Here is a 17,141-nt window from a genome sequence, read left to right on the forward strand (position 1 = left end):
TTTGAAATTGCCGGTGTTTAGCAAGTTCATCAAGGAATTTATAGCTGGGAAGGCTAGACCCAGTGGGAAAATTTTGATAGGTGAGAACGTCTCTGCAGTGATTCAAAAGCGGAGGATGCCTTCGAAATTCAATGATCCAGGTATGTTTACCTTACCCATCTCTATTGGTGATGTAAAAATCGAGCATGCTATGTGTGATTTAGGTGCATCCATAAATGTGTTACCACTGTCTATATACAAGAAGTTAGTAGGTGTAGGCATGGTGGACACCAAAGTTGTGATCCAATTGGCAGACAGGTCATGCATTTGTCCTGAAGGAGTGCTTGAGAATGTAATAGTAAAGGTACATGACTTCTTGTACCCAACTGATTTCCATGTGATTAGAATGAGTGATAATGAGTCTACAGAGTCCGGCGGCGTACTACTAGGGAGACCCTTCCTGCGTACCGCTAAGACTATCATTGATGTTTTTTATGGTACCATCTGCCTTGATTATAATGGGGAGAAATATACATTCAACATAGGTGAGGCAATGAAAAAACCTCTTGACGTTGAAAATTTGCATACTGTAGATGTTATTAACCCCTTGGTCCAGGAATATCTTGAGGCAGAGTTAATGCAGGAACAAATCGAGAATTCCGAGATGAGTCATGCCATTGATAGAGAAGTAGCTAGTTGGTGTCAAGAAATGATCACGAGTGAGTTATCAGACGATGAGCTAGCTGAAGCGATTCTGGAATTTTGTACGAACTCGGAGCTAGCTCGATCAAGGAAGACATCTTATGTGGCGAGCATGGACAGTTCTACTGAGTCTAAGAAGGGAATAGCAATTGAGTCGACAGAGAAAAATCCCTTGCCCCAGGAAAAAGATGTTCCCAAGAATTGAAGACGCTTCCACCTGGGCTCAAGTATGCGTATCTGGAGGGGAATGAAAATTTCCCGGTGATTATTAACAGCAGCTTGACCGAGGGACAAGAAGAGGAATTGTTGAAGGTAATTCGGAGGAACAAGAAGGCTATTGGGTGGACACTCTCTGACTTGGTTGGAATTAGTCCAGATATGTGCATGCATCACATTCGCCTAGAAGAAGGAGCAAAAGCCTGTAGGGACCCGCAACGCAAATTGAATCCGAACATGAGGGAAGAAGTGCTGAAGGAAGTATTGAAGTTGCTATCCCTAGGAATCATATATTCCATACCAGACAGTGAATGGGTTAGTCCAGTACATATGGTACCGAAGATGTCAGGAATACAGGTGGTCAAGAACGATAGATATGAGTTGGTCCCCACTCGACTTGTAACTGGGTGGAGGATGTGTATTGACTACAGGAAGCTGAACGAGGCTACTAGGAAGGATCACTTCCCGTTACCTTTCATTGACCAGATGTTGGAAAGATTGGCGGGAAAGCAATATTTCTGTTTCCTGGATGGATATAGTGGGTATTTTCAAATCTATGTGGATCCCGAAGACCAGGAGAAGACAACTTTACGTGTCCCTTTGGAACGTACGCTTACAGAAGGATGTCGTTTGGTCTGTGCTATGCGCCAGACACTTTTCAGCGGTGTATGATGAGTATCTTCTCGGATCTTCTGGAGGATTGCATCGAGATTTTTATGGATGATTTCACTGTATACGGGAATTCATTTTACTCATGTTTGGCGAGCTTGGACTTAGTGCTGAGAAGATGCCAGGAGAAACATTTGGTTTTAAATTTCGAGAAGTGCCACTTTATGGTCCCTGAGGGAATTGTCCTAGGGCATGTGGTATCGGAAAGAGGCATACAAGTAGATCAAGCAAAAATCAATGTTATCTCAAAACTGCCTTACCCGACGAATCAAAAAGAAGTGAGAGGATTCCTAGGGCACGCAAGATTTTATAGGAGGTTTATAAAGGATTTCGCAAGAATTGCTCAACCGCTCACTCATTTATTGCATAACGATGTGGAGTTTGTTTTCGATGAGGAGTGTAAAAAAGCTTTTCAGCTGTTGAAGGACAGATTAGTATCCGCTCTCATTATCAGAGCACCTGACTGGAATCTACCCTTTGAAATCATGTGCGACGCTAGCGATTATGCAGTTGGGGCGGTGCTGGGTCAAAGAGTTGATGGAAAAAGCTACGTGATTTTCTATGCTTCGAAAACGCTAAATCAAGCCCAGAAGAACTACGACACCACTGAAAAAGAGATGCTGGCTGTTGTATACTCATTTGAGAAGTTTCGACCATACTTGCTGGGGTCGAAGGTGATCGTTTTCACAGACCACGTAGCTATTAAGTACCTGCTGGCGAAGAAGGAGTCCAAACCGAGATTAATCCGTTGGGTGCTACTTTTACAAGAATTTGATTGGGAGGTTAAGGATAAAAAGGGAACTGAGAACAAGGTGGCTGACCATCTGAGTCGTATTTTTCAAGGGGAGACCGAGGAAGCAATACCGGATGCATTCCCCGAGGAACATTTGTATTATTTAGGGGAATTTCCTAGACCTATCAATTGGGAAGAGATTATGGCATTAATAGGTCCAGGAGATTCTGAAAAGGGTAAATGTCACCTAAACGATGAGCCATGGTTCGCAGACCTGGCAAACTACTTGGTCACTGGAGAGGTGTCCAGTTCGCAGGAAATCTCCCGGGCCCAGAGAATGAAGCTTAAAAGTGAAGCCATGTATTATTTCTGGGACGACCCGTATTTGTGGAAAATAGGAGCTGACCAGGTGATTAAAAGATGTATACCAGAATGGGAACAAAGAGATGTGCTGAACCATTGCCACGCCCTAGCTTGGGGAGGTCACTTTGGACCTAGGAAGACTGCAAGGAAGGTGTTGGATAGTGGTTTTTACTGGCCTACGTTGCACAAGGATTCATTCGAATTTTGCCAGAATTGTGAGAGGTGTCAGCAGACTGGTGGAATCTCCAGGAGAGATGAAATGCCGCAAGTCCCTGTGATCGTTTGCGAAATCTTCGACGTATGGGGAATGGACTTCATGGGTCCATTTCCGACTTCATACGGGAACACATACATACTTGTGGCGGTTGATTATGTTTCGAAATGGATAGAGGCCAAGGCGACCACTTCTTGTGAAACTAAAGAGGTAGCAAAATTTCTTAGAACTAACATCTTTAACAGGTACGGAGTGCCCAGAGCTATAATATCTGACAATGGGACGCATTTCCGTAACCAGACTATTGAAGCTCTAATGAGAAAGTACGGAGTTCACCACCGTCTTTCCACACCGTATCATCCTCAATCAAATGGGCAAGCAGAGATCTCCAACAAGGAGATAAAGTGATATTGGAGAAGACAGTTAATCCGTCAAGGAAGGACTGGAGTAAGAGACTTGATGACGCATTGTGGGCATACAGAACAGCGTATAAAGCACCCATTGGAATGTCCCCTTACAGGTTAGTATTCGGCAAGATGTGTCACTTGCCGGTGGGAATTGAGAATAGGGCGTACTGGGCGGTCAAGGAGATTAATATGAACCCTCAAGTTTGTGAGGGAGAGAGGAAACTACAGCTCCAGGAGTTGGAAGAATTGAGGCTCGAGTCTTACGAATCAGCGATGTGGTACAAGGAAAAGACCAAGCTTTGGCATGATAAGAATCTCCGGACCAAGGAACTGCAAGTTGGGCAGAAAGTTCTCCTATTCCAATCCTGGCTCAAGTTAATGCCTGGTAAGCTTAAGTCCAAATGGATTGGACCATACACTGTTGTGAGTCTTCGTGCAAATGGGGCAGTAGAGATCCAGGGAAGTGCTTCAAACTCTACTCCTTTTCTGGATAATGGTCATAGAGTGAAGATATTTAGGGATAACTCGGAGATGTGTGTAGTGGACGAAGTGCCGCTACGCGCACTCCTTGAGATCGCCTGACTGGTCTGGGAAGGAAGTGTTCTTAGAAAATTCCTGGGTCAGGTGACTTAGATTTCTTTATATATACCTTGACCCAGGGAATCTTGAGAACACTTGGAAACAAAATTTGTAAATATTTAATTGCTTTCTTTAAATAAAAAAAATATAATTTTCCAAAAATATTTTCGAAATATCAGACTCCTCAGGAATGTTTTTTATATTGTCATATCCTAGACCTGTGGGGTCTGGCGTTTCATTTTTTTAGTTTGATATCTTTTTATGTGCAGTTTTGCAGAGAGTATCTACTGGGGCAGGGAGTTGCGGAGTACAAAATTTGGAGGGAGTTGGCACCGGTTCGGATTTCAAAAGGCACTTTTATGTGGGAGGCGTACGGTAGCTAGCGTCATACCTGCAACAGCCTGCAAAACGTCCTCTCCCATACCTACGCTATAACCGTGTTTGTTTTTTTTACTCATTCTCTCTCTACATTCAAAAAAAATTCTCAAATTCTCTCTCGTGTTTTCTTTCTCTAACCCTAATCAGGATACAAGTTTCGTCCAAGTTTCTCCAAATCTTTCTACAGAATTCCTCATGGATAACAAACAGGGGACCGGAAACACGTCAGAAACCACCGATTCAAGCGCGGCAGCGTTTATGGCCGACATACTACGAAAATTTGGGGGACCAAAAAAGGCGATGGAGGCGTTTGCTATGTTCGCGGCTGTGATGGGGAAATCCGTACCGGCAGATTCAACATCTGTCGTACCACCACCGGAAATTTCAGGGGTTTCAACATCCCAACCGGAGGCTGTCGCGGAGCCAGTACCCAATATACCAGAAGCCGTCGCAGAGCCCGACACTACTGTTCCAGAAACGACCACCGCAGAAACTCATGCAGAAGAAGCAGATCTGGCGGCAGGGTTGGAGTTGTTGGCTATGAGTGAACCCAGGTTAGATTCTGCCACTGAGGAAGAAACCCCTGGTGTTTCTGAGGGGGTAGGTCCTATTATCGCCGCCGTGGATTTTGTTGAGGGGGAAACCCCTGGTGTTTTGGAGGAGTTTGTTGAGGGGGAAACCCCTGTTGTTGGTAATGATGTTCCAGAGGGCAACGAAGCCCTAAATTCTGAAAGAAACTTAGCGGGGGAAACCCCAGAAGTGGTTGGGGGCACCGAAGCCCAAATTGTTGAGGAAGACGTCAAAGAGGGGGAAACCCCTGAGAAGTCTGTGGGTATTGAAGCCCACGTTGAACAAGAGTTGGTTGGGGTAGAGTCCCCTGTTTATCTCAAGGGGGCGACCCCTTTTATGTTTGAAGAGGAAGAAGCCCTCGTTGCTGATGCTGAACAAGACCCTGTTGAGGACAAGGTTAAATTGATTGTGGATCTGACGGATGTCCCATAGGGGAAGAATTTACCGATCGACGCAAGGGACGCAAGGAGGCAAGCTCGTCGGAGTTTACGTGATGAAATCGAGGAACACGTTCCACAGATAGAAGAAGGGTCGTTGGGTCTAGAGACCGCAGCACCTGAGCAGGTAATCTCTCCTAGACCTAGCGATAGGGAGAACGACGAGGAGGAGCGCCGCCACGCGGTCGAAAGGAAGAGAAAAGAAAAACAGATTGCTCCTTCCTCGACCAAGAAAGCAAAAGGGAAGTCCGTTGAACCCTCTCTCCCTTCACCTTTTAAGGTACCGTACGCTGCTGAGTCCGAAAGCCCTAATGGGTCCGGCGACTCAGAAGAAGAACAAGAAGAGAAGCTCAACTTCGAGCCGAAAGAAATCTGGATCACCAAAGAACTGCTGAACGAGATGAGGAAGTTTACGGACCTAAAACGCGCCGCCATACACAAAGAGAAGAGTGGTTTGGGAAAGGTTACTAAGTCCAGGAAAATGTATGACTCGGCGGTACTCAAGGAGATCGCGTCAAATGACGAGTTTCGGGGGTATATAGATGCAATCGGCTTTGGCTGGTTGCTAAAGCATAGCACCCTTAAGGTTCCGATAGACTTGGCACGGTAATTTTTCTCGACTTTTCGGTTTAAATCCACCACCGACTTGGAGGCCGATTCCGTTAGCTTCCGGCTCTTCAATGAAGAGCGTGTGATGAGCATCCGTGAGTGGACTTTACGGATGGGCAAACGCGTACAGAAGATGACGAAGGATTATGGAACGAGAGAATGGTCGGCCCACCGAAGTTCACACCAGGTTTCAAAGCGCAGAGTGCATGGGAGTTCTTGACTCACCCGAGGGTGGGTCAATTTAAAACTAGTTTTTCGAAGGCCCACCATATCGAGAACAGGATCCTGAGGTTCGCCCAAACCTTCATTAGCTACAATCTGATGGGCACAGCCAACAACGCATTGACGACTCCCGACTTATACTTTACCTGGTGCATGGCCACAGGTGTACGTGTCCACTTGGGTTACTGGTTAGCTCAAGCCTGCCACCAAGTAACTGCCAACCCTTCCCAGCATCTATACACATGCCATCTTCTTGGGGCGTATCTACAGCGGAATGTGATTATGAAGATCCACAAGTCCTGCCGATAAGTGAAGATGTGTCTACCCCCAGAGGTTTTCAACATGGATTACTTCTTCAACAAGGGGTTGCTAATCACGCACGAGAAGGACGTCTGTTTCTATGAAGTTGGTAAGTCGGAAGCCCAGATCAAACAGGAGCAAGAGGTGGCGGGAGTGAAGGAAATTGCTGATGTGGATGAAGCCAGAAGATCAGTCGTGGAAGTTGAAGAAATGAGGAAAGAAGTCGGATGGATGAGATCCGAAATTAAAATGGTGAGAGAAGAGATCGTGGCCCTACGGGGCAAGGAAAGGACAATGCTGAAAGTGAGAGAGTACGGAAGGAGGTCCCGGGAGTAAGAACGGAAGTACACAACATGCGAATGGAAGTTGGGCAAGTTAGGGAAGAGATCGTGGCCCTTAAAGGGCGTGTTTCCGATCTAGTGGCTACATCAGCCAAGTATACTGAGAAGATGACGGAGGCCGTCGCACTGATGATGACGATGGCAAAATGGTTTAGAAGGAAGTTCCCAGACACACCAGAGTTGCTTCCTGGACATGGGAGCACTTCGGAATCGCCGGGGCAGGGAAGTTTATCTCTTCAAAAGCTTTCCCAACCGACAAAACCTCTAACCGCCCCGTCTGCAAGCAAGCCCGTGACTGTGAAATCAATCCCCAAATCTGTGACCCTGAAGAAGACCGTACCCATACAGACAGCAGAGACGACAGAGAAGCTGGAATCGCCGGCGAGAAAGAAAGCTAAAGTGACCCAACAGGCCGTGCCGCCCAAGTCTGGCTCCCGAAGGGGCTAGACCCTGAATTGAACCCCCCTAACCCAAGTAACTTTTACTTTTCATCCATTTTGTTATTGCTTTCCGTTATGTTTATCCGTGCCAGCATGCTTTGTTTTGTACATATGTGTTGCACCTTCCCACACTTAGCCCAATCTTTGGTCTAAGTGTGAGAAGGGGTTGCGTTTATTTTTGCATGTTTGGTTTTGTTTGTTGAGCCTTCTCCCACTTAGCCCGGTGTACGGTCTAAGTGTGAGAAGTTTGTTTTGTTTCTAGCATGTTGTTTGTTTGTTTGTGGTCTGTTTTGTGTCTTTTATACTTCCCTATTCCCCCACTTCACTAGGATAGCTTGGGGACAAGCTTGAGTGAAGTGGGAGGGGGAGGGAATAGGTGCAAGTATTTGCTTTGTTTTTCTTTTTCTGTGAATAAGAGTCTTAGAGTTTTCAGTTTTGTTTGTGTGTTGCGTGTTGCATGAGCTAGTGGATACAATAAGGCAAAAATTCCCTTAGTAAGAGCAATTGAAGAAAGGATACACGTCAACTTTGATGCCCTTTTCCTTAACAAACTAAAAGCGGTCTGAATGAAGTAAGGACGATAGAAAATGCCTTAGATAACCTAGCTGTGCAGCCCTACTATAAAGTGAGTTATAAGCCTAAACACATTGAGCTAACATGTAAAAAATGGGCAACCATTTGATGCTTGGGGAGTAGAGTATAAAGGAGAAAAAATGGGTTATGGAGGTATAAGCTGGACGAAGTCCAGGAAACGGAGGTATAAGCTGGACGAAGTCCAGGGGAGGAGTAAATTTAAATATATATATATATATATATATATATATATATATATATATATATATATATATATATATATATATATATATATATATATATATATTGAAAGGAAAAAAGAAAAAAAAACGGAGGTATAAGTTGGACGAAGTCCAGGGGGAAAATAAAAAGAGGAAAAAAAAGATTAATTACCTAAGGGCAGGAAGAAAACTCTCATAACCCAACGCATCAGTGGTGTAACTTTAACTTTGGAGCGTTTTGATCCTAACATCCCTGGTGAGGAATGAGTGATCGAGCGAACCTAATGGCTGGGAAATCAATAGGCTATCTTGACAAACTGACGGACCGTTTAGGTCGACAAATGAAGAGGGAGGATTGGAAGACTGTAGACGATCAGAGAGAACTTAAGCTTGTGGGGACAGTCGCCTAAAAGTTGAAACTAGTACATGCTTATTTGTTGTGTTTTGTGTTCTTTTTGTGTTATTTTCTTTTCTGAGTCTGTATGAGTCTAGGTTTAGGAGTCTGTTTCTGTGTTAGTGTCTTGTTTGTAGAGTCGTTCTTGGGAACCGTGCATTGAAATTCGCTTTGCCTTATTTCTTTTTCTTGTCTTTCATACTTGAGGACAAGCATGGTTTAAGTGTGAGCAGTTTGATAAGGCTAATTTCATGCATAGGTCTAGGGCTTTAATTCGTGAAATTTCTGGGTCTAACGCACGTTTTAAGCCAGGTGTGTGAAGATTTTTCGCCAGGTCCAGGAAAGGAGGAGGGCAGTTGCGTGGACCTAGGAAATAGGCGCATGAGTGGACATTATGCGGAAAATTGTTTGACGGAGGAAACCTCGGAGTTGAAGGGTAGAATAGAGATTTCTACGAAGACTCTAGAAGGCTATGTCCGCATCTATAAAAGGGAGAAGCATGCACGCTGGAGGATTTACTGGGTTGGAGGCCTCGCTAATAGCCTGTAGCTTAGTTCACTTTTCACACACTTGGGTTCTTTTCGTGGGGAGATTCAAGGTTTGCACTGGGGTTCATGTTTAGTTTTCTTTGAAGCTATTGTGGGTTGTAATACCGTCCTTCTGTGGGACGAAGAAAAAATTTAATTTCTGCTTTCATACTTTCCTGATTTCGCCGAGCTTCGCTGTCCGAAGCTCGGAGCTCTATTTGTTTGTTTTGCCGAATATTCTCTAATTTTAATGCAAGTTTGATTTTCTGTTACGTTGATTTTCGGAATTTTAGAGTTGGATTGTTCGAGTTGGATGCATTTCGCAGTTGTTTTCTGAATTTATGCAGGTTTGCAGTTGGATCTGGGTGATCGGAGTCTGTTTGTGGATAAATCGGAGGGTTGAGTTCGCTGGAGTTGTAGAGTTGTTTGTGGTTGTTTGAATTCGGAGTTGATCGGAGCAGATCTGTGAAAACCGGAGTTATGGAGTCGGTTGTGTCTGTTGTTGGGTTCGGATCGCTTAGATCCGGAGTGGATTAAGCATCCGACGTGAATCTGAGCAAGATTGATTTAATTTCATGCCTAGTTTACGTGTTTTCATTTCATTTCGCCTAGTTTACGTAGATCTGATGTATTTCCGGTTCATAGCAAGTTTCCAACATCCAAATCTTTATATTCTGTTCGAATCTAGATATATGCTCTGTTTTCTCCATTTGCGTGCTTGAATCGGTAAGGAAATTGCATGTCGTTGTTAGTTGGAGCATGAGTTTGTTATTTGCAGCTTTAGCCGTACTTGCTATAATTGGAGTCATGGTCCCCGCTTTATTCTCCCTGTCTAGTCTTAATTAGTTAGTCGTCTACTCCATCCAGGAAGCAAAATGTGTCTCTCATTATTGAAGTCTGATTCTATTACATGTTCTGTGTCCTAGGTCTAGCATTTACATTTCGTGTCTAGGTCTAGAAGTAGTTAAAATTCTCAACCCTTTTGCGTGGCAGCAGCCGCTTGTTTCCAGAGTCTCTAAGCACTACTTCACGAATCCATCTTCGTGGGATCGACCCCGCTTCCCTATACTAATTTATAGTATTCGGGTTGAGGGATTTAATATTTTTTTGAAGGGGAGTCGAGTGTGTCCAACGACAAAAATACTCCGTGTTCTCTTGAGTTCCTGGACCTGGTGATCCAGTGGATTTAAGGAGCGTGGTGTCTTGACCAAGCACTTGCATTAGTTTTCTCTGTGCACACTTGCTTACTCCGTAATACACAAACACAACGTTACCTTCAGTACCCAAACCCGCAGGCATAATTTGAATTGTGAATTTTATTATTCAATGGTATTATACTTTTAGTTTTCGCTTATCATCAATGCTAGTCATCTAATACAATAATTTTATGTACTCCCTCCGTCCGCGAATAGGAGTCCTGTTTTTTCATTTTGGTTCGTCCGCGAATAGGAGTCCTGGTTCATTATTACTATAAATGGTAAGAGATCCCACATTCTATCAACTTATTCCTCTCACATTACATTTAAAACTAATATATATAAGTAGGACTCATATTTCACTAACTTTCTTTCTCCCATTTTTCTTAACATTTCTTAAAACTCGTGCCGGAATGAAATGAGACTCCTATTCGCAGACGGAGGGAGTACATGTTTTGTTGCTAGTTGCTACACTACGATTTTAGATTTGTATTTTTTTTTACTTTGTTGTATTTGCATAATTTCCAACTATTAACTATCCAAATATGGTGATTTCTCATCTCTTAAATATAATATAACTACATATGAAATATAATGCAAATCTAAATTTCAAATAAGCAAAAACCATCAAGCATGTCTAAAATTAAATCACCATTCAAAAATTTATATAAACTGATTATATATATATATATATATATATATAGTCCCATTATTCACAAATTCACTCTTAAAGACCGAACCACCGAACCATACCAAATTAGGGTTTTTAGATCTAGTTTTTTATGGATGAGAGACACAAATTTATCAATTATTTTCGCCTTCATCACGAGCCTATTTTAATTCATCCGAAGGTAAATAAGTCATACTAACATGTTACGAAGATTTAACTTCATTCCAGTAGGTTTTTACTTCATTCCAGTAGGATTATTATTTCATTCCAGTACGTAAATGTGGTTTCGCCGTCGCGTGCTGTTCTTTCTCTCTACAATATCTATCACCACCGCCACAACGCTGATATGGTGTAATAAACACATGGAATGATGTAATAAATTATTGGAATGAAGTATGTGTAGAAGCATTTGAAGTCCTACTGGAATGAAGTAAAAATCTTATCCAATGAAGTAATAACGTTTCTGAATGAAGTAATAAACGCACTTGAATAAATTACATTTTTTAATGTAAATAAAGTAAAAACTCAGGTCAATGAATTCAAATGAAACATATGTTGAATCATTTCAAAACCTACTAGAAAAAAGTAAAAACATGTTTTAGTTTCAAGGTATTACGTACGGAATGAAGTAATAAACATATACAATGAAGTAAAATGGGCTTGTAATGAAGACCGAAAAATTTACACAGCAGCACATCTCATCAAAAAAACTAGATCTAAGGGCACAGATTTGGTCTCTAGTTCGGTCTTTAAAATTGGTTCGACATTGATCACAACTCTCTCTCTCTATATATATATATAGGATTATATATATATATATATATATATATATGTATATTTGAAACTAATTAACTAAAATAAAATATTTGAAAACACTAACCCTAAAAATAACGGGTATACCCACGCGGGTAGCGGATATACCCATACCCGCAAAAATTTAAAACAAACTACCCGATCCCATCCTGTTTCCCGTTGTCGTCGGGTAGCGGGTCAGGTTGAGGGTTTCCCGATACCCGCTACCCGTTTCGACACTCCTAGGTAGATTTATTACTTTATGGAATAAATTCGTAGGCTTGAGGTCAACTGAATCGAATCTCATGGAAATTATTTAACTTTTCAATTTTTTAATTTTGATATTACGTTGAAGTCGTACATAGTAAGAAAGACACTTCTTTGGACATTTCTACGCATAATATTTTTTAAAAAATAATATACTTACTACTATAATTAATGCCCTAAAACGTATATATCATTTAAGGTGGTGTTTAGTTTACTAGATAAATTAGAACTCGGATATAATTTATGATTAAGTTGTGAGATTATTTAGTAGGAGACCGGAGTTGGCTATGGCTAATTATCATATATCCATCTAGGATTAAGTCATAACATTCAATCTCATGAACCAAATATAATATAAATTTAATTATGAGATATAATCTTGCAAAACGAACATCCCTCATGAGACTAAATTAGAGACACTTGTTTGTGTTGAAATTTTTAAAGAACCGTCCAAATTCAAGGGCCAAAATATGCGTATTTAAATTAGTGAGGCATTTAAGAACACATTAGATTTTGTCTCTAGGTACAAAGGTAAATAACTAATTGCATACAACATATGTTGACATGTAAATAGTTGCCTATGTTCACATACAATTAGTTAGTATCAAAATATTAATTTTATTAAGAGTTTATCAATGTCTTAATTGCATATGTTCATATGCTTGCAATGTCATTATATTAATAGTACAATGTCATTACATCAGTTATACAGGTATCACACCAAATGCCAATTGTATGATATCATTACGTCAGTTGTAGTACAATGTCATCACATATGATGCCATTTATCACCCTAAGACATCCACAATAGTAATAGGACATCCACAATAGTAATAGGCCAGTCATAGGCTAGCCACAAACTCCCTCTGCCATATCATTAGGACTAAAGCTCCTTATGCCACGTCATAAAGACAAGCAATTGTACAAGCAATAGGCTAGCCACAATAAACAAAATTATAAAAAATAAATAATTAACAATCACACAAAATACGAAATTAAATTTACAACACAGATACGAGAAAATTCAATAATAATATTTAAATTAAAAAAGTACATTAATTAAAAAAATTACATTAATTAAAAAAATCTAACGACGTGCAGTCCTCTGCGCCCACAACTCTTCAATTAAATCATTTTGGAGTCGAATATGAGCATCCACTTGGCGCATGTCGGCATGTGCCTTGAGGCGGCCGACTTCATCATGAGGTACCCCCTTCGTACGTTGGGGGCGGCCACGCCGTGGCTTGGGCCGGCTTCATTAGCATCGTCATTGGCCCAACTAGTCAGTTGTACACCTTCATCTTCGACAATCATGTTGTGCAGGATAATACAGGAGTACATTATATCAGCAATGCAGTCGACATGCCACAAACGCGTTGGACCCCTAATTGCCGCCCATCGAAACTGGAGCACACCAAATGCGCGCTCCACGTCCTTGCGCGCTAACTCCTGCTATTCCGCAAAGTAGGTCTTCCTCTCACCTGATCATATCTGATCGTCTTCACAAAGACGGGCCACCTAGGGTATATCCCATCCGCCAAGTAGTAGCCCATATCATGCTGGTTCCAGTTGGCGATAAAACTGATGGTCGGACCGACGCCCTGGCACTGCTCGTTGAAAAGGGCGACGAGTTGGGACATTGAGGTCGTTGTTCGACCCGGCTACCCCAAAATATGCATGCCAAATCCACAGCCGGTAATCAGCTACGGCCTCGAGGATGATCGTGGGATTCTTTCCCTTGTAGCCGGTCGTGTAGAACCCTTTCAAGGCAGCGGGGCAGTTCTTCCACTCTCAATGCATACAATCTATGCTGCCCAACATCCCGGGGAACCCATGCTTCTCCCCGTGCATCTGCATTAGATCCTGGCACTTTTCAGGGGTAGGGCTTCGAAGATACTGATCACGGAATATTTCAATGACGCCCTAACAAAAATACTTCAGACAATCCAGGGCAGTCGTCTCACCGATGTGGAGGTACTCGTCCCACATGTCTGTCGTGCCTCCGTAGGCCAACTGCCTGATTGACGCAGTGCACTTTTGTATAGGTGTGTGGCCGGGTCCGCCAGCTGCATCGTACCTGAACCGGAAACACAAATATCGACACTCCAAAGCATCAACGATACGCATAAACACTGCCCTACACATCCTAAAACGCCGCCTGAAAAGAGGCGCCCCAAACCGCGGCTCCTCCGCAAAGTAGTCTTCATATAGTCGCTGATGTGCAGCTACGTGATCCCGATCAATCACTGCTCGTCGGTGGACAACGTCGAGGTACCGCCGGCTGCAAGGCCTTTTGTATCAACCGGTTTATCTCGCGGGACGTATAGGCCTCCAACTCTTCGTTCATTTGCCGTTCGTACTCCTCAGCATCCCCACCACTACTACCACCCGCATTACACATTTCACGTTATTGCTCTTGTATAGAAATTAAGATGGAGAGAAAACTCGTTAAAACAAGTGGTGCGAATGAAAATGACATGCAAATCGCGTATATATAGTGTTTCGAAAAATTAAAAAATAAAAAATAAAAAATAAAAAATTGAGTTGGTCGATCGCTAGCCAATCGAGAGCCTGCAATGGTGGCCAGCCGACCGGCTAGCGGATCGGCCAGCGCCCGAAAATCGGTGTCGGGTCGCCGATTTTTTCACTGAAATGGCGCTCGACGGTTCAAATGGTTCGGCGAGCGGACCGGCTAGCGCCGAGAATCGGCTAGCCTATCCGCTCGCCGCCGTTGGAGATGCTCTAAGGGTGTGTACAAGTCTACATTGACTCGTGTGTCAAGAAATGAAGTTAAAATTCCTATTTTACCCCTACGAAATTGGTCTTCCCCAAAAATTTTGCTTTGGCAGAATTGCCTAGAATAATGTGATTTTTGTGGGATATTATGGTCAGATAACACAGTTGACTAATTCAATAATTTGATTAAAAAATTCGACAGTTTCATTTCTTGGTTTATTTCTACAACAATGAACACATAAACCATCAACAAATATCTTGGCTTAACAGTGACAAATCTGGTCTACAGTTAATTCTCAGTTTCTCATATCAAATAAATTGAACACCATATAATGTAATCACACCAATTATACAATCTAATCATAACAATTTTATAATGATCATGAAAATTTCTTCTTATGAACTTATGCATGTAAAATTTTATTAGAATCTTTAGAAAATTACATTGTACGTGTTAGTATATATTTTGTAAAAATAATTTAAATTAATAAAATTAAGTCTAATTTTAATTTTGAGTTAATTTAGGATAGAGAAAATGGTTTATATAATGATTTGTGATATTTAAATCAAAAGCAACTATCAAAAGCAACTAAAACATCTTTTTATGGTAAAATAATTTGGATAAGATCGTTACGCGGTGATATACTTGGTTTTGCATGTAAAATTTTATTAGAATCTTTAGAAAATAACATTGTACGTTGAAACTCGCTTTGGAAACGTGTGTGCTTTTAATGCTAGGTCAAGCTTCTCAGATCCAGAGAATCCGCTAGATCACGAGGTCTAGGAACTCAGAGGATATCATAAATCTCAGTCGTTGGACATACTGATTCAAAACCCTGAACCCGCTATACTATGAATTAGTACAGGGAAGCAGGGATCGATCCCACGAAGATGGACGCGTAAGAAGGCATTTAGAAGACCTTGGAAATGGTGAATGGCTGCTGCCAAGCAATTTTGGGTTGAGGTATAACTACTGCTAGACCTAGGAACGAATTAAACACTAGACCTAGGAAATTGAAAACATCATGCTGACATCGAACTTCCTCATAACTGCGAGATATTAAACTAACTTCTTAGACCGAGCAAACAACTTCCTAATATAGCTAGACAGAAAGTGAGTAAACAGCGGGGACCATTTTCCAGAAACAGCAAGTACGGAATAAAAGCCGCAAATAACAAACTAAGGATTTAACTAACAACTACCTGCATTTCATTACCTAAATCACACGCGAACATAAAGAAAACAGAGCACATTTCCAGATTCAAACAGAATGTAAAAGTGCGGACGTCAGAAACTTGCAATTAGCCGGAAATAAAACAGATCTACATGTACTAGACGGAATGAAACGAAAACACCAAAACTAGGCATCAACTCCGATCACTCTGTTTCAGATCCAAACGTCGGATGCTTAATCCACTCCGAATGCAAGCATTCCGAACCCAATAACCAACAAAATCAACTCCATAACTTCTGATTCAACCGATCTATCCCGATCAGCACAAGCTTTCAACAATTCTGCGCAAACTCAGTAAACCAACGCAAAAATCACAGTAACTACGGCAAACTCAAAACCAAATGCATCCATGATCGAAATCAACATCAGCAAAGTAAATTCGGAAACAAAAATTTGCATAGAAAACGAGAATTCGACAGAAAACAGAGCCGAGCTTCGAACAACCAAGCTCGGTGAAATTCACGATAACAAACTAAAACGAAAGTAATAAATTGTATCTTCGCCCTCTTCAAGGACGGTGTTACCCAACTACGTAACAGCAATTGAAACCCGAAACCCTCAAGTTCCCGAAAAAAAAACCCCAGAGTGTGTAGAGTGTGCGAGTGAGCTAAGAAAGCCAAAAGTGTCGGGAGACGAGAACTCCCCAGCCTCCAAAAAAAGGTTTTTTTTTTTCTTTTCCTTTCCTCCCCTTTTTTTCTTTTTTTTTTTTTGAAATGCATGCTCTCTTCCTTATATAGGTGCGGGTTTGATCTTCTAGAAGCTTTAGCAGAAATCTCCGTTCTGCCCTTCAGCTTCTTGATCTCCTCCGTCTGATCATTTTTCCACAATGTTCACTTTTATCGCCATTTCCTTGCGACATGCAAACGTCCTTCTCTTTTTCCTGGACCTGGCAAATTCTCTACACACCTGGCTTAAAAAGATGTGTTAGACCCCGTAAATGCACAAATTTAACCCTTTAACCAATGCATGAAATTAGCCTTATCATACGTGCTAGTATATATTTCGTAAAAATAATTTAAATTAATAAAATTATGTCTAATTTTAATTTTGAGTTAATTTAGATAGAGAAAATGATTTATTAATGATTTGTGATATTTAATACAAAAACAATTATCCAAAGTAACTAAAACATCCTTTTATGTTAAAATAATTTGGATAAGATCGCTACGTGGTGATTTACTTGGTTATGCATGATTTTAGAGAGTACTTTTACTTGGCTTTAATCATATATTGTATACTTCAAGATATGGTTATAGCTACTTCTCTATGATATTGGTATTTTGATCACTTTGTGAAGAATGTGTAGAAAAAGGATCGAAAACGAGCTTAAACGACGAAAGAAAGCGTCCGGGATGAAAAAGGTCAAAAATG

The sequence above is a fragment of the Salvia splendens genome, chromosome 13 (assembly GCF_004379255.2).
Source record: "Salvia splendens isolate huo1 chromosome 13, SspV2, whole genome shotgun sequence".
Taxonomy (NCBI): Eukaryota; Viridiplantae; Streptophyta; class Magnoliopsida; order Lamiales; family Lamiaceae; genus Salvia; species Salvia splendens.